The following is a 20,131-nucleotide window of genomic DNA, read 5'->3' as shown; positions in this document are numbered from 1 at the left end:
AAGGCTTGAGCACAGATTAACTTTTGTAGTTCATCCTGACAAGGACTGTGGTTGTTGCCTGAGTAGGGGTTTCAGCCCCTCAAACATTAACCACAGTTCTTCCATGGATTATTGCAGCCTTCTATTTGTAGCAAACTAAAAAATATGGTAGAGCATTTATTGTTGTTTTACATGCCTTGCATGAATAGCAAAATTCAATGGTCTTATCAATGTTAAAACTAATGGATGCCACATACAATGTAATTGATATGTATATTCACCATTGAGGTGATCATTCCAATTTCTGCTTACATTAACCCATTACATTTCATATATTAGTATATTTTGCGTACATGAATGCACATTTCATCCTTCATAAATTTGTGCTGAAATACGTATTTATTGTAGGTGTGCAACATATAGTGTTTGCTTTATTATAGTTCGCTAAGTCATCGATTATTCATATATATGATTTAATGTGATTTTAATGTGTGATACAATTTAGTGATGGTGCAGGGACAGAATTCATAGGCCAATTTGTGCATTTTGCATCATTAATCAGAAGTCCTGCCTTTTTACATTAATCTGAAAAGTGTATTTAAGCCTGGTATATATCCAAAGAGGAATCGTCAGCTACCTGAAAATCAGAAATTGTTATGCACAGATAGTGTATGACCCAAGCTCGTTAGAAGAGTTAGTATTGAAATTAGGACATGATTCTGTTCTGGTTCCTTTTGGAGGGAATCTTTAGAGTAGATTTAGAAGACCTCAATTGAAAAAGCTTTAATAAACCTTGGACTCTCAAGAGAGGGATCAAAATGAGAAAAGCTATTTCAATGATGCGGCACAATGGAGACCTCATATTTATTTGAAGAAAACTGTACCTAGATGAGGCAGGCTTAACATGTTATGAAAGTTAAAAGATGATTGTCTCATCTATGAAATGAAGGAGGTTCAGACTATTTGCCCAGTCTTTTCAAATCTGTGAGAAATCGGGTTATTGGTTGACTGGGGTGTGAGCTCTGGTCAAGCAACAGCCACAATCCCATGCAGGCTGAACCACAAAACGTCTCTAAATTAACTGGTGTTTAACCCTGTGTAGTTTGGCACAAAAAGCAGTAAGGCTAAATTTAGAGGCAATGTGTAAAGTATTTATGCAGCACACAAACAGTAGTAATGTGCAAACACAGCACAGGAAAAATCGCCAGAACATAGAGTGCATTTTAAAAAATTATTTCACACCAAAACAACAAGAATCCAATCAGAGGAAACAGTGCTATGAACTTCTAAAAGTTTTGACTAAATGTTACAGTCTAAAACAGGGGTCTCCAAACCGGTCCTGGAGGGCCGGATCCATGCCACATTTTTTAAATTACTAGATGTATCTCAATGGGAATATCCAAAAAATCTGGCATGGATCCGGCCCTCCAGGACCGGTTTGGAGACCCCTGGTCTAAAAGATCAAAGCACCAACCATGGACATCTAATCACGCAAAACCAGTTAAAAGTTATAAAATATGGCAGACCACGCTGGAAGATGCAAAAAGTGGAAATTATGAGAGCAAAATGTATGAGAAGGGTAAAGTTTGGTAAGGCAAGGCTGCAGGAGGTGTCTACAGAGGGAGCATCCTCATTAGATATTTTTGGGTGAAAGCGCTGTAGAGATTTCTATGTTCGGACTTTAAAGTGGAAGTCAAAATTTCCAGCGGAATGACGCAGAGGGCTGTACCCAAAGACAGGTCCACAAGGCCAAATACCCAATTAGTGAAGAAACACTAAAACGGATTTGCTGCGGCAGAGTATAATGTAGGGGTCAGAAGCTGCACAGTCAATCTAACTGCTAATGCACTGAGGGCAGATGGGTGACCAGGTTGGTCCAGGCCTCCTCCTGATTCTCAGAGCAGTTTGTGCCAAAAAGAATTCCTCATTTTGGGGAATTTGACCATCTGGGCAGCATTAGCACCACAAGCAAGGGCCCAGAACTTGTGGAACACCTTCTGGAGGTTCAAGATTCACTCAGGCTCGGTCCAGGTACTGGTTTAAGAAGGTGGGAGCCTTTTATGTCCCTCTGGCTCTGCACAGGAGTCCAGCAAACTAGCCCTTGGAGTAACCCTGGTAGTCCTAACCTCAGGTGAAGATGCAGGGCTTAACTGCAGGTCTGGCCTCTGAGGGTTCAAGGCAGACTACAGACAGGAAAGCAGTCCTACTAGGTGCAGCAGTAGGCTTTTAGACTGCACAGCAGGTCACAGCAGCAGGCAGGCCTTTGACTGTCCTTCCTCTGGAAACAATGTTTACAACACAGTCATTACATCGCGCTGCCGTTACAACGCATTCATTACAATGCAACATCCTTTACATCACATGTCATTACAGCGCAGCCTTACATTGCATGGCACTACAACGCATGTCATTACAACTCCTGTCACTAACAACGCAGCCATTACATCGCATGTCATTACAACGCATACCATTACTACACATAGTTTTTACCCTTACACTATCCAACACTTACCCTACTGTTGCACTCACTGGAGTGGGAATAGTAATTTTTACCCCTACACTATCCAACACTTAACCTACTGTTGCACTCACTGGAGTGAGAATAGTAATTTTTACCCCTACACTATCCAACACTTACCCTACTGTTGTACTCACTGGAGTGGGAATAGTAATTTTTACCCTTGCACTATGCAACGCTTACCTTACCTGCAATGTAATGGTATGTGATGAAATGGTATGCATTGTAATGGTATAATGCGATGTGAGGGATTTTGTTGTAAATATAGTTTCTAAAAATGCGTTGTAATGGCATGCGATGTAAAATCATGCATTGTAATGGATGTTGCTATGTAAAACCTGTGTTGTAAAGGCATGCGTTGTAAATGTTTGCATTGTAACATCATACATTCCCTTCCACAGGTCCAGGTGTAAACTGAAGAGTTAGTCTGAAGGTTATATATTTGTTCCCTGTTGCCCTTCTTCTTTAAGGTGCAAGAAGCTTGTAGAAAGGTTCTTTGTAGTGCATGAAATTTCCTGACTCTCTGTCTCCATGTCCAAGCTGGCTACAGTGGCAATGGAGGGTGTTAGGACTTTTGTGTGAAGGCAGAGCACACCCTATTTAGCTGCAAGTTGGGCTGTGCTTAGCCCTTAGCTCCTGCACCTAATCACCCTACTATGTGACTGACACTCACCGACCAGAGGATAAAATATCCAAATTTGTGCGGCACAACTCCGCAGTGGATGAAGTGATGGTGAGTACGTGGAATGCAGACAGGCTTGTGGGAACAAGTATAGCAGTCAGATGATGCGCTAAAAGTTAGAACAGAAAGCTCTCTGTGCCAGGAGGTTGCATCAAGTAGAGATACCCATTAAATATTGTGGGTCAAGGAATGGACACTAAATGAAAAAACACCCAGATGAATTACTGTGTTGTGAGTTCGGAAATAACAAGGGGACAAGAGCACAAGTATGTTTACAGGTGAATCAAAGCTCCATCCAGACGGGCACCTGCATTAAAGCAGATGAGTGGATCAAACTGGCCCCCAGTATAAGCAAGATGCAGTTCATCAAACTGCCTGAAAAAAGTAGATTGCAAACCATTGAGAGGTTCTAAGAGACTGGGGAGAATATGGGTAGGCTTGCCTTTCTCCTTTCTTAGGTTCTGGGCCATCCATTAAGTATTGGCTATAGGCTTGTATTGTCAAGGCATTGTCTTTGACCTGGCCAAATTGTATATCTCTCTCTTTCTACTATTCAGATAGCAATCAATATTGTAAACACATTTTTGTCCTGATGATGACCTATAAATAATGAAGGTGCTAATGCTGTTGACAAAAATCAGCAGATTCACTGACTCTGATTTACTTGATTTTGCATAAGACACCTATTGCTACCTCATGTTCATTTTAAATCAAAGCCCCTTCACTGTCATTTTCACTCTCACATGTTTCACATGTGCCTGTCACTGTTGTCTCAATGAGCACTGTGTTCACTGTAACTTTTTTGTGCGTGATAAAAGTAATGTGGATGCGGCCTCTTAAACTCTTTCTGTTAATCTTTTGAAATATAACAGGAGTAATTAATCATTGGTGCTTCTTGTTTTGTTTTTATAATTTCCTTATAGTTATACAAATTAATCCTATGACTTATACCTGTTCAGACATTGTTGTATGTTACTATATATTAACCAGGTCTCAGCTGTGTTTACCGGTTTCTCATGTTGTATATATTAATTTTCTCAAAGTGGCAGTTTAAAAATGTTAACGAAAAATCTGACTTTTCCATTAAAGAGAATGTATTATTACAATTTCATTAATGCCAAACATGACAAAGTCACCTGCTCCCAATCAAGAATTGCAGCTTATTATATGTACTAATGAATCCCCAATGTAATCCTATGGTAGGTGTCGTCCTCACAATAGTGAAAAACAAATTTAGGAGTTTTAAACTACCAGGATATGTGCAACTTAATAGTACATCCAAGCTTTAAATTACACAGCAATGTGCCCTGTGGACTACCTATAAGCCTGGGCAGTGAACTCCACTTAATTCGTGGAGTTTTTCGCACTCTGAGTTTTTTCCCACTCACGCTGGCCAGCAGTAAGTTGGCAAGCGTGAACTAGGAAAATGCAACGCTAGACCATTTCCTTGTGAGATTTCTCAATGTGGGTGGTTGCAGATGGTCTCTCCCACTCTCTTTGAGAAACCTTCCTTTAGTATGGAGAAAGATGCTACTTCTACTTGAGCACCGAAAAGAAACAGAGTCCTCTTGCACTGTGTGAGATGCAGTTTTTGCTGATTTTACAACACAGGGCAAACACCCAGCACTAAAAATCAGTGTGCACAGCATGAGGAAAATCACTCCGCCTCTTGCGGAACTCCACATAGCTTGACAGAGTTAATTTGTCTCTTTGCGGAGTTCCGCTATAGAAACTCCCCAAACTCAACCCAGGCTTAGCTACCTAGGGCCCAATTTAGGTGGCCCATTACCGGTCGGTAAACCCGAAATTCGGTAAAGTTCAGGCGTACCTACTGGTATTGAGCCATTTCAGATGTAGGGGATGATTCTGTAACTACCAAATCGGTATTTACAGATTCTGTATTTACCGATTCGGTATTTACCGAATCGGTAAATGGCATGTAGGAAGCACTTTTAAGAGTGCTTTAGTGCTTTACGGATTCGTTATTTACCACTAACTATTAGTTGGTGGTAAATACCGAATACCTTTGAAAATACATATCTGTGCATTTTCAACAGTGTCATGTGGCAGACATACATGCCCTTAGGGAATGTTTCCCTATTTTACCGAATCGGTATTTACCAATTCGATAATTCACATTCATTCCTATGTGCCTCCAGGCCCATAGGAATGAATGTGAATTACCGAATAGGTAAAAACCGATTCGGTAAATACAGAATCCTACCAATTCCGTAATAATTACCGAATATTTTTCTACATAGCATTTACTGATTCTAAAATACCGAATCAGTAAAATTCAGTATTTTAGAATTGGTAAATGTACTTTACCTACATCTGGCCCCAAGTGTCTACCTTAGGCGTGACCTCTGTGTAATAAAGGGGAGTTTAACACTTGGCAAGGGGGTTTGAATGCTAAATTGACTTGGCAGTTGAAAGATGCACTCAGGAAGGCCTGGGTCATCTTTTAACGTACTACTTAAGTGGGTGACACAATAGCTGCTGCAGGCGCACTAGTAGCATTTAATATACAGACCCTGGGTAAATGGTATACCAATCTACAAGGGTCTTATAAGTAAATCCAATATGCCAATCAGGTGTAAGCCAATCAAACCATGTTGGTGGGAGGTGGCACAAGCACTTTAGCACTGGTTAGCAGTCGTGAAGTACTGAGCCCTAAGGCCAACAAAAACTAGTTTCAGCACTAAAAATGAAGGTAAGTAGGCAAAAAGTTAAAAACAATCCTAAGGCTGACAGCTCAAACAAGATCACTCTCTGTTAGATACCATTTGAACTCTAAAATATTCAGGAGGTTCATAAGGTAGTAGAAAATTTGGGAGAGAAATATTTTATTACTTGCATAGCTAAGTTTTTTAACATTATATTTAACACTGATTAAACAATCATTTTAAATAATGTCTGAACCGGAGAGGCAATGGTATAGGAGAAAAGGTTGAATGAAGAGCAAAAGAGAAAAGCATTAATAATAAATGTTACTGAAATAGTGGCCACTGATATTTAAATTGAGAAACAAATCATAGATTGTGCATGCTAAGAAATTAGATCAGGGATATCTGATCAAAGCAATTATTTTTAAATGGTCATTATAGAAAACTTTCGAATAAGATAACTAAATATAAATAATCTTCTATGGAAATCTAGGACTCAATGTAATGGAAAATTGATACAGAAAAATAAACTAACATATTTAATCAAAGATGAGCATATGTGTATTTCATAACTTTTTAAAGAAGCAATATTCAAAACCTGTATCAGAAGGATAAGGCTCTGCCTCCAGTGATGTGGACTATTTTTATATGCACCTAATATAAAGTATAGAAGCTGATTCGAATGGCCCTTTTGAGAAACGATACAAGATCTTGCAACAACACTTACTATTAATCTTCTCATTGGCTGCTTGCTTATCAATTATTGAGATGAAGAACCACCAAACCCCAGATGAAGTGATACACCAAATGAACCATGAGGAGGTATTATGCCAACACATAGGGAGAGAGGAAAAAGTGTGGAAAATTGTGGAAAATTGTGGGGACCCTAATTGCTGGTATATGGAAGTGCAGCATGAAATTGATTAGGTTTACATTCATTAGATGAGTGTATATGCTATGAAACAGTTTGAAAATATAAGCTTTATACTAGAATGATATGCCAAATATTATTTTATAATGTCAATCAATTGCACTGACAAAGAAATATATCAATGAAAAAATAGGCTTTCAATCTGCTTCTTTTACCATTTTATAAGAATTTATTTTGATTTTATTTTTATTTTTGAAAAAAGGTTTTTTTTCTTTTTTATTGAGACACAACCAAATGTATAATTTTGGCTTCAGTCTAATACATTCATTGTGAATAACATAGGGGAGAAATACCAGGCCTTTGGGCTGAAAGATTTAAGAAAAGAGGGGCAAAAATGCCAGGCAATGGGGAGGGAAAAATTAGACACTTAACACATTTCACTCATATACATAAATTGACGGCAGACAACAAAGAATGGTGCTGGGAAAAAGGTTTTTTGATAGGGATTTATTTTATATTTTAGGCCCTGCAAGGATTCTATTTGTGTTGGTAGGTAAAACCTAATCCACTCAATGGAAGGATACAAAAGTTCAATTATATTCATGAAATAGACCATCAATCATTATTATATTTACAGAACATATTTGTAATCGATTGGTCTATACAAACATAAATAATAAGGTTGACGCGTTTCGAATCCCTAAGAATCAGGGGATTCTCTTCAGGACCAAACAAAAAGATCTGAAAGACATAAATTAAATAACATACTGTCAGTCATCTGTATGAGCGACTCTCAACTTTCATTCAGTTCAGCATATACTCAGATCCTACCTGTGCTTCTTTATAAAGTCTTCACTTCCGTAAAGCTAGAAGAGAAGATTACAAATATGTCTAGCCACGTTTAAAAGTCAGATGGGACTTCTTTTAAAGAAATCGATTGGTGCATGTTATTTACTTAAATGTTGGTCAGAGCGTTTCCTACGTGGTCTACATTGATTCAAAAATCCAGACCCGTCATGTCATTTTTTTGAAAGATTTTCTTAACTGAAACAAAATCAATAGTTTTTTTTAGATCCAAAATCCGAATGTGATTTGATACAAAAACTTTTTGGTTGCGGGTTTATTCGTGCAATAGTCGCTTCCTTGGTCAACTTTTTTTGTTCTATTGTTGAAAAAGCGAGCGGTTGATCACCTAAGGAGTGGCCACTTCAGAGTATTATTACAATATATCGACGTAATGTGGTCGCGTAGGAAGTTTTAGCGTATACAGGACTGCAATTAGTTGTCCGATTTTATCTAACTGAGCATTAAACTGGAAGCGCTTATTTAAGAACACTGTTAACGAGTCTGGATCACAGGACTCGAAAGTTTTAGTTAGCGGCGGTCGCTTATGTGGCAGCAGATATCTAAATAGCCAGCATTTAATGTTATATAAAATATCCAGTCGTGCGTGTTACCTTGAGTATTTTCAGATATCCTCCTCAATGCGTCGCTTCAATGAATGCAGACGCCGTAAACTAGTTCCGGGTTAGCACGTTTAAAATACATCTGAATTCCGGGTCGGCATGCACGTATTGCTGGGATTTGTAGTTTTTTGCTATGTTGTTTAAGACTTCAATCGAGTTATATATCACATTGCTGGGTTTTTAGTTATTTGTTTAGGATGGGGGGATATCTTGAAGGTCGTGCTTTCACTCGAATGGTTGTTTAATTGGTATTCACACGTTGGACCGATTTAACTTTTCATTAGATATTCGGCCGTGAAACATAAGCTTCTCACATCCGGTATTTGTGTATTAAATGTGCAGGTAATTTTGGTGAGGAAATGACTAGTGATTAATCCGAATTTTCTGGAGAATTGATCTATATTCCGGGTTGATATGCAAGTCTCTGGAATTTGTCGTTTTTAACTATCAGGTGTTTAAGACTTCAATCGAGTTGTATATCACATAACAGTGTTTTTTTAGTTATTTTTATAGGATAGTGAGATATCTTGGAGGTCGAGCTTTCACTCAAATTGTTTGTTAATTGGTATTCAGGTGTTAGATCGATTTTACTTTTCATTAGATATTCGACTGTGAAACATAAGTCTCTCACATCCGGTGTTTGTGCATTGAATGTGCAGGGAATTTTTGGTGGAATTGATCATGTATGTGAATTATAGATAACTGTAGGGTTCGCTTGTGATGTTGCAACATACTTAGAAAAAGTTGCTTCAAAGAAGTTTTAGAGGTTATACAATTCAGACATCTCATTTAAACCTCTGATGGTGGTATTAAATTTGAGAATAAGCATCCCTTCTCGCTGTCTCAGTTTGGCCTCTACATCGCCACCTCTTGGGTCTGGTTCGATCTTGGATATTATTGTCCATCTTAGGTCGTTTTCTCCATTGGATTCTTCAATCCAATGTTGGACCAGGGGGGCTGTGAGTACTTTCTTCTTTATCCTGGATTTATGCTGTGACATCCTTTGCCTAGCTTCCAGGTTAGTTTTCCCAATATAAAGCTTGTTGCATGGGCAAATTATTCCATAGATGAGGTTTCGCGTTTTACAATTTGTAAATTGGTCATGTTTCAATGATATGCCTTCGTGTTGGAACAAATCTCCTTCAATGGTGGAGGTGCAACACAGACATGTGCCACATTTCCGATGTCCAGTGATTGGAGGAAGAATGACATAGTCCCGCAATGTGGGGGCTCTTGCTTTGAGTACAGCTGCTCGAACGATTTGATTTGCAATATTTTTGTCCTTTTTAAAGGCAAAAAGTGGTACTTCATTAAACTGGTCATCAAGATCTTTTAATAAGTGCCAGTTTTGATGGATGGTTTTTTCAAAAAATTAGATGATGGACAAAAAGTTGAAACTCAAACTGTGCGTTTTAGTTGTTTCTTTTCATTCTTTTTGAGCAGTTCTTTGCGTGGAGTCCACCACGCTCGTTTAATGGCTTGCTTCAATAATTTTACTGGATAGCCACAATCCAGTAATCTTTCTTTTAAGGCGTGGGCATGATTCATGTACTCGTCCTTGAAGGAGCAGTTCCTCCGGATACGGAGGAACTGTCCCACAGGTAAGTTTTGTTTTAAGCTCCTTGGGTGTTTACTTGAATAGTCTAGTGCTTTGTTTCAATCAGAATTTTTCCTGAAAAGGGTAGTCACTAGTTGGCCATTGGAGCAATATACTTCAATGTCTAAAAAAGAGAGTCGAGTCTTAGATGCTTGAAGGCTGAACTTGATGTCTCTCATCCTATTGTTAAGCCATTCAAGAAATTCCGAGAGCTGTTCTGAGTTACCGGACCATGTAAAAAAGACATCATCAATGAAATGAACCCATCCACCGATCCATTGATGAAACGGGTTGTTATTGTGAATGAATGCGTCCTCGTATTGGCTCATAAACAATATTGCCAGTTCTGGGGCAAATGGACAGCCCATAGTGACTCCCTTTATCTGAAAATAAAATTCGTCCTTGAACTTGAAATAATTTTTTTTTTTTTTGTCAGAGCCATTTTGGCTAATTCCAGGATAAATTCCGTAGGTATTTTAAATGGCCTTTCCCGCTTGTTCAGAAAGATTTCTAACACCTCTAACGCTTGGTCTTGAGGGATTTGGGTGTATAATGAGACAATATCCATACTAACCAAAAGGTCATGATTCTCATTGAATGGAAGTTTATGAAGTTTATTTAGAAAGTCAGTGGTGTCTCGGAGGAAGGATTTGACTGTAATTGTAAAAGGTTTCAGAAAGAAGTCGAGGAATTTAGACACCGGCTCGAATAATGAGCCGCAGCCAGAAATGATAGGTCTACCTGGCGGCGCTCGCTAATTCTTATGTACTTTGGGGAGCACATAGAAGAGCGGTATTCAGGGATGTTTATTTACTAGATAGTTGTACTCATGTTTTCCAAGAAACCCTAGTTCCAAGCCTCTAGTCAAAATCTTAGATAATTCATTTTGGAGTTCAATAGTTGGATCAGTATTGATTTTCCGGTAGCATTCTTTGTCTGTTAGTTGTCTGGGAGCTTCTGCTACATTCTCAGTTGTTCCCCAGATGACGATGGAGCCGCCTTTGTCGTCCTGTTTTACGATTATGTTTTCATCATTTTTGATGAACAACAATGCTTGTTTCTGATCTCGAGATAAATTTGATTTGACAAATCCATTATTCTTTTTTTCTTAGGCGGCGATGGCAGATAGTACTGTTTTTTCAAAATAGATGACCTCTTTAGGCACTTTATGGGTAGGTGGACAAAAACTTGATTTTTTTCTAAGTCGAGTGGGTTCCGTTTGTGGCAGCATTTCTTTATCCGAGAAGAATGTAATTAACCGGATCTTTCTACAGAATTCGATGAATTCTAATTTCAATCGGACAAAGTCAGTTGATTTTGATGGTACAAATGTCAGTCCTTTTTCCAAGATGCTTACTTCACTTGGGGTGAGGAGTTTATTAGAGAGATTATAGATGGAAGATTTCTCTAGTTTTTGTAGTTCTGTCTCCTCGTAGACATTTCCCATGATTGTTGAAATCGCGTTTTTCCTCGGGTTTTTTGCTGGCCCTGCGCTAAAAAAGGCTGTTGTTGTTGTTGTGGATTGTTTTGTTGATAGTTTGATTGAAATTATTGTTGGTAGTTGTTTTGGTATCCTCCCCTTCGTATGAATGGGGGACGAGAAGTGCCTTGGTGAGTCACTCCCTCCTGATGACGAAGTATCCCAAAAGGTCAAGTATTTTGTCCGTGATCTACCTTGATTGTCAGGGAGAAAACGTCGTGCCTCAGGTCACGAATATAAATCCTGTTGACGTTATGGATATGCTTTATCGAAAGTAAAATTGCGTTTGTCTCTTTCAAAGTTGCTATCTTTTTGTTGTACTGTGTAATCTTTGAATTCCAAAATATCTTTCTCAACTTTTTCAAGTAGATTTTTTGAATCTAGGATTAAGGGGTTTGATTTTATTTCAGTCTCTAATGCTTCCATTTCTTCTAGTTGTATTTTAGACAGTCGTTGCGCAGTTTCAATAGCTAGGACCATAAGGTCTCTACTGCATTTCGTCTCTATAAAGCTGAAGCCTTTTTTGTAGATATTATCCTCAGTAAAAATTACTGGTTGATTTTTTACTATCAATCCTGATGGTATTGTGCCAGACATGAGATGTTGAAGTAGATAATGGCCATGTAAGTCAGTCTGAATTTGCTTTTTCTTTAGGCGGATAAGTTTGTCTGATTCATTGTTAGTCTGAGCATTGCTACTGAGGGTAGCTGAGCTGAACAAAGGAGGTTCGCTCAGAAGTTTTTTGATATGTTCTTCGCTGTATGCGAATGTTTGGTCTTCTGACATGGTAAATGGGCCGAGCACTGTTTGAGAAGTAACTCTCTACGTATACCTTTCACACTTTCAACAACTTGCATACATACTCATTCACACTACACAGAAAGAATTCAAGAAGAACAAGCCAATTAAAAAGAGATTGGAAAAGGAACACGAATGGTAATCACAATATCAATGTTTGTGACTTGAGACGCACTTCGGCGTCAGAGCAAACCTCGCGAGCCTGCGCCCGCAAATGTACCAAGCAACAACGAGGGTTTTGGCTATAGCACAGCAAGGCTGCGCCAATAAAGTAATAAACAAAAGGATTGCCAGTACTGTGCAACAATTCAAAATTTAACAAGGGCACCGAGCTGGAAGTCGCTCATTCCCACAGACCACTCTTTCCGTCAAGGTTTTTATCAAAGTTGAACAAATTTATTTTGATTTTATTTTTATTTTTGAAAAAAAGTTTTTTTCTTTTTTATTGAGACACAACAAAATGTATAATTTTGGCTTCAGTCTAATACATTCATTGTGAATAACATAGGGGAGAAATACCAGGCCTTTGGGCTGGAAGATTTAAGAAAAGAGGGGCAAAAGTGCCAGGGAATGGGGAGGGAAAAATTAGACACTTAACACATTTCACTCATAGACATAAATTGACGACAGACAACAAAGAATTGTGGTGGGAAAAGGGTTTTTTGATAAGGATTTATTTTATATTATAGGCCCTGCAAGGATAATATTTGTGTTGGCAGGTAAAACCTAATCCACTCAATGGAAGGATACAAAAGTTCAATTATATTCAAGAAATAGACCATCAATCATTATTATATTTACAGTACATATTTGTAATCGATTGGTCTATACAAACATAAAAAATAAGGTTGACGCGTTTCGAATCCCTAAGAATCAGGGGATTCTCTTCAGGACCAAACAAAAAGATCTGAAAGACATAAATTAAATAACATACTGTCAGTCATCTGTGTGAGTGACTCTCAACTTTCATTCAGTTCAGCATATACTCATATCCTACCTGGGCTTCTTTATAAAGTCTTCACTTCCGTAAAGCTAGAAAAGAAGATTACATATATGTCTAGCCACATTTAAAAGTCAGATGGCACTTCTTTTAAAGAAATCGATTGGTGCATGTTACTTACTTAATTGTTTGTCAGAGCGTTTCCTACGTGGTCTACATTGATTCAAAAATCCAGATCCGTCATGTCATTTTTTTGAAAGACTTTCTTATCTGAAACGAAATCAATAGTGTTTTTTGAGATGCAAAATCCGAATGTGATTTGATACAAAAACTATTTGGTTGCGGGTTTATTCGTGCAATAGTCGCATCTTTGGTCAACTTTTTTGTTCTATTGTTGTAAAAGCGTGCGGTTGATCACCTAAGGAGTGGCCACTTCAGAGTATTATTACAATATATCGACGTAATGTGGTCGCGTAGGAAGTTTTAGCGTATACAGGACTGCAATTAGTTGTCCGATTTTATCTAACTGAGCATTAAACTGGAAGCGCTTATTTAAGAACACTGTTAACGAGTCTGGATCACAGGACTCGAAAGTCTAGTTAGCGGCGGTCACTTATGTGGCAGCAGATATCTAAATAGCCATCATTTAATGTTGTATAAAATAGCCAGTTGTGCGTGTTACCTTGAGTATTTTCAGATATCCTCCTCAATGCGTCACTTCCATGAATGCAGACGCCGTAAACTAGTTCCGGGTTAACCCGTTTAAAATACATCTGAATTCCGGGTCGACATGCATGTATTGCTGGGATTTGTAGTTTTTTGCTATTTTGTTTTAGACTTCAATCGAGGTATATATCACATTGCTGGGTTTTTAGTTATTTGTTTAGGATGGGGGGATATCTTGAAGGTCGTGCTTTCACTCGAATGGTTGGTTAATCGGTATTCACGCGTTGGCCCGATTTAACTTTTCATTAGATATTCGGCTGTGAAACATAAGCCTCTCACATCCGGTATTTGTGCATTAAATGTGCAGGTAATTTTGGTGAGGAAATGACTAGTGATTAATCCGAATTTTCTGGAGAATTGATCTATATTCCGGGTTGACATGCACGTCTCTGGAATTTGTTGTTTTTAACTATCAGGTGTTTAAGACTTCAATCGAGTTGTATATCACATTACGGTGTTTTTTTAGTTATTTGTATAGGATAGTGAGATATCTTGGAGGTCGAGCTTTCACTCGAATTGTTTATTAAATGGTATTGGATCGAATTTACTTTTCATTAGATATTCGACCGGGAAACATAAGTCTCTCACATCCGGTGTTTGTGCGTTGAATGTGCAGGGAATTTTTGGTGGGGAAATTGCCAGTGATTACTACGGATTTTCTGGAGAATTGATCATGTATGTGAATTATAGATAACTGTAGGGTTCGCTTGTGATGTTGCAACATACTTAGAAAAAGTTGCTTCAAAGACGTTTTAGAGGTTATACAATTCAGACATCTCATTTAAACCTCGGATGGTGGTATTAAATTTGAGAATAAGCATCGCTTCTCGCTGTCTCAGTTTGGCCTCTACATCACCACAGCATAAATCCAGGATAAAGAAGAAAGTACTCACAGCCCCCCTGGTCCAACATTGGATTGAAGAAACCCATGGAGAAAATGACCTAAGATGGAAAATAATATCCAAGATCGAACCAGACCCAAGAGCTGGCGATGTAGAGGCCAAACTCACATAATTCACATACATGATCAATTCTCCAGAAAATACGTAGTAATCACTAGTCATTTCCCCACCAAAAATTCCCTGCACATTCAATGCACAAACACCGGATGTGAGAGACTTATGTTTCACGGTCGATTATCTAATGAAAAGTAAAATCGATCCAACACGTGAATATCAATTAACAAACAATTCGAGTGAAAGCTCGACCTCCAAGATATCTCACTATCCTATACAAATAACTAAAAAACCACCGTAATGTGATATACAACTCGATTGAAGTCTTAAACACCTGATAGTTAAAAACGACAAATTCCAGAGACGTGCATGTCAACCCGGAATATAGATCAATTCTCCAGAAAATTCGGATTAATCACTAGACATTTCCTCACCAAAATTACCTGCACATTTAATGCACAAATACCGGATGTGAGAGGCTTATGTTTCACGGCCGAATATCTAATGAAAAGTTAAATCGGTCCAACGCGTGAATACCGATTAACCAACCATTCGAGTGAAAGCACGACCTTCAAGATATCCCCCATCCTAAACAAATAACTAAGAACCCAGCAATGTGATATATAACTCGATTGAAGTCTTAAACAACATATCAAAAAACTACAAATCCCAGCAATACGTGCATGCCGACCCGGAATTCAGATGTATTTTAAACGGGCTAACCCGGAACTAGTTTGCGGCGTCTGCATTCATGGAAGCGATGAATTGAGGAGGATACCTAAAAATACTCAAGGTAACACGCACGACTGGCTATGTTATACAACATTAAATGCTGGCTATTTAGATATCTGCTGCCACATAAGCGACCGCCGCTAACTAAGACTCTCGAGTCCTGTGATCCAGACTCGTTAACAGTGTTCTTAAATAAGCGCTTCCAGTTTAATGCTCAGTTAGATAAAATCGGACAACTAATTGCAGTCCTGTATACGCTAAAACTTCCTACGCGACCACATTACGCCGATATATTGTAATAATACTCTGAAGTGGCCACTCCTTAGGTGATCAACCGCTCGCTTTTTCAACAATAGAATAAAAAAAGTTGACCAAGGATGTGACTATTGCACGAATAAACCCGCAACCAAAAAGTTTTTGTATCACACTCGGATTTTGGATCTCAAAAAAACTATTGATTTCGTTTCAGATAAGAAAATCTTTCAAAAAAATGACATGACGGATCTGGATTTTTGAATCAATGTAGACAACGTAGGAAACGCTCTGACCAACATTTAAGTAAGTAACATGTACCAATCGATTTCTTTAAAAGAAGTCCCATCTGACTTTTAAACGTGGCTAGACATATTTGTAATCTTCTCTTCTAGCTTTACGGAAGTGAAGACTTTATAAAGAAGCACAGGTAGGATCTGAGTATATGCTGAACTGAATGAAAGTTGAGAGTCGCTCACACAGGTGACTGACAGTATGTTATTTAATTTATGTCTTTCAGATCTTTTTGTTTGGTCCTGAATAGAATCCCCTGATTCTTAGGGATTCGAAACGCGTCAACCTTATTTTTTATGTTTGTGTAGACCAATCGATTACAAATATGTACTGTAAATATAATAATGATTGATGGTCTATTTTATGAATATAATTGAACTTTTGTATCCTTCCATTGATTAGGTTTTACCTACCAACACAAATAGAATCCTTGCAGGTCTTTGGCCATAACCTACCTGGAGGACGCACGCCACATCACGCCACATGCAGCCTCTGCCCCTGGGTCCAGGAACGCTGTAGGTCTCGCCGCCATCACCATCCCACGGCGGCTGGAGACTACAGCTCCCAGCGGGCTTTGCGTGGACTTCCTGTTTCCCGCTGCCTGCGCGCCCGGAGGCTCTACAAAGGCGGGTCAACCCCTCGGTGGAGCGGGGGTCTTTGGCCATAACCTACCTGGAGGACGCACGCCACATCACGCCACACGCAGCCTCTGCCCCTGGGTCCAGGAACGCTGTAGGTCTCGCCGCCATTACCATCCCACGGCGGCTGGAGACTACAGCTCCCAGCGGGCTTTGCGTGAACTTCCGGTTTCCCGCTGCCTGCGCGCCCGGAGGCGCTACAAAGGCGGGTCAACCCCTCGGTGGAGCGGGGGTCTTTGGCCATAACCTACCTGGAGGACGCACGCCACATCACCCCACACGCAGCCTCTGCCCCTGGGTCCAGGAACGCTGTAGGTCTCGCCGCCATCACCATCCCACGGCGGCTGGAGACTACAGCTCCCAGCGGGCTTTGCGTGGACTTCCGGTTTCCCGCTGCCTGCGCGCACAGAGGCGCTACAAAGGCGGGTCAACCCCTCCGCGTCGCGGGACGCGCGCGGGCGACGCCGGGCGGAGCCCGGGCAGAGGGCGGGCCGTCTGTGGCCGTCAGGGGCTGTCAAGGCTGGGCTGGGCCACGTCCCTTTCGTTTCCTTTTCTTCAGCAGTTTGCTCATACGGGTTGTGTGAGACCCCTTGGTGTTCCCTTCAAATATGTCCACCCGCTCTGGAAAACTTCTTAGGAGTGAAGGTGAAAGAGGAGTTACCACCGGGAGCCCTGTAATTGGATCTATGGACCGATTTATCACCAGGGTGGCGGCTGTAATAGAAAAGGAAATCGCTATGTCAGAACGGCGTCTATCTGAGGTCTACCTCCCTTCAAGACGCTCATCATTGGGGGCTGCTGCACAGGCGCTTACCCCGGTATGTGAGCGGTTTCAACCTGCCCCCACTGTAGGAGCTTCTGGTGATCCTGCAGAACTTCCCCAGCTGTATGAAATAGGGCAAAATATAGACAGGCTGGAACACCTGGCCGCGCTTCTCCCTAGTGGTATTGAGGAAGAGGGTGGTCTTAGTATACTATCTATACCTGTATCACCTAAACCCCCAAATGAAGCCATTAGTCAGCATTCATTGCCAAAACCGCCCACCCCCACCACTATATTACCAGACGGGGTGGCAGATGGGGTGCCCTCAAGTAGCCAGATTCCCGAAACTAGGCAGGATAAGAGGACCAAAAGTAAAAAGGCAGGACATCGGAAAAAGGGTAGACTGGTGAGTCAGGCGGCTCTTTACCAAAAAACAATAAAGCCCCTGGGTTTTGGTGCGAAAAATGTAAGGGCCATGACTTTGGAGAGTAAAGTCGGGCAGAAGGGGATGTTGTGGCCTCCCCCAAGGGGCCACTGACTAACGATACCACCACTAAAGTCTCCAAGCTCCCTGACCCTGTAACCATTGAAAATATCCTTGAGAGGGTAAATAGCCTCTTGATGCCCCTGCTATCGCAGGTTAAGAGCCTGGGGGCGAGAATAGACAAATTAGAGCAATCAACCCTCGATGGGTTCTATTCACTCAAGTCTACAGTTAAACAACTAGCCAGAGTGAGTGAAAACCCGGACACGGTTCCAAAAAAAAACGACCCCCCAACAGTTTCTTTACCACCACAAAGAGACCCCAAGCCTCTGACAAGCCTAAATTAGGTTGATTTAAATAGATCACAAAACCCAGTTTCCAAAACTCCTCCCCCTCCTAAAGTAGTGCCGAAATCTAAGGGTGCACCAGTGCATGTACAGGCTGCCACAACTAAGCCCAAACCACTTCTACAAAAACAGCCCCAGACAGCCAGTGGCAAAGCGAAAGATAACCAATCTATAGGCTCACGTGACAAAGTGCAGGGACTAGCAGCAGGGAAAGCCACCAGACCTGCCCCCCTCCCTACGTCTTCAACCACCACTGCACTGGCTCCTAGAATTCCAGTGCGTCGGACCCCTCCAATAAACCTTCCACCTGACTGCCAAACTTTTGTTGCAGTTTTGGTAAACGTCCCCCCATTAAAGGAAGGCCAGTTGGAAGATCACCAATCCCTTAAGAATAAGTGTATCCACTGGCTAAAGTCCGTTGGGTGTGGATGGGATTATTTTAAGTGTCCGTAGAGTAGGCTGGGTAGGGCAGGGCAACAAAATCCAGGAGGGGGATTGCATAATAATAAACTTTCAAGACCCTAGAGTAGTGCCCTCCATCTGCACTCCAATAAAAAATATGGGGGCCCCAGGGGTTAAAGTAGTAGACCTATCCTACTTTTACCCCAGGCAAATTGTTCCCCTAACTGGAGAAAATCTAAGCTCCCCTGACTCTTGCCAAAATTGGGAGACACCTTGGGCTGGGGTATTTGGGGGTAAAGGGATAAACCCCTTGTGGGCCCCAGGGTCACTCTGACTGGAGGAGGATGACCTCAGGGCACGTACGAATGTAGCCTCAGACAAAGAATTTGTGAGTAGTCTAGACCCAATGATAGCATTACGCTCCCAAATTGACTCCCCCCCAATTGGAGATATTAGCGGGACGGTGGCCCCAAAAGATATCCCACTAGATCACTGCTCCCTTCAACCATCTTTGTTGAGGACCACAGACAAGGGTAATCTTGCAACCAGCGACATCCCAGTTGTGACGGACCTAGTATTTAAGGTTTTCAGCTGGAATGTCGCAGGGATTGCGAGGAAGTTGGCTTTGCCCGATTTCACTGCATGGGTTGATGAACACTCCTTGTGTATTTTCCAGGAGACATGGAGCTTAGTGCCGGTACACAGGGTGGGATTTTCCTCCTTCTCTGTCCCTGCACTAACCTCGGAAACCGGAAGAGGGCGACCTTCAGGTGGCTTGCTCATTTGGGTAGCAGACTCCCTAGACTGTAGTGTAGAGGAATTTCATACAGGTTGCCCGGACATTCAAAACATTACCTTAACAGACCAACGGGGAAGACTGGTTTTAAACGTCTATAATGTTTATGCCAGAGGGACTAAGGGTGGAAAAAAGTCATCTGTAATATCTCTTCCCGAGACCCTCTTAAATAAAACCCCTTATAGGCTGCGTACACTGGTCGTGGGTGACATGAACTGTACATTCGAGCCTTTGGGCTCGGATGTTGCCCTTGAACAAGATGAGGAAGATATTAGGTTGGGGATCCCTGTATTGGAAATCGCACCATCAGAAGGTGGTCGGAAGTGGCGCTACAGTTATACTCCCTGAGCCTGGAATCAAACCTAAGGGCAGATAACGGGAGGACAACCTCGGATAGGGGGGGTGCCCATACATACAATAGACCAGGACACACCTCCAGGATAGACTATATATTAGTAGATGTGTATCTATGGAACTATGTGAGGGACATGCTGGTGGTCCCTACGACTGAAAGTGACCACAATCCACTTTCCCTAAGCATGGACTTGTGGTGGCGACCTGTAAAAGAGGGCCATGACAACCCGGTAGTAGTGCCCCCTGACGATTCTGAAGTTTCGCCCTGTGGTAGACGATTAAAATGGGCTAAATTGGCCCTATCAGAGGCAAGGGTCAGTGAAATTGTATCCCTCTTAAATCATGCAGTGTCAACCCTGGGGTCCCCCTTAGATGGGGTGGGTAGGGCGA

Source organism: Lissotriton vulgaris, chromosome 7 (assembly GCF_964263255.1).
Source record: "Lissotriton vulgaris chromosome 7, aLisVul1.2, whole genome shotgun sequence".
Classification (NCBI taxonomy): domain Eukaryota; kingdom Metazoa; phylum Chordata; class Amphibia; order Caudata; family Salamandridae; genus Lissotriton; species Lissotriton vulgaris.
The sequence above is the reverse complement of the archived record's forward strand: the minus strand, read 5'-3'. Positions refer to the sequence as shown.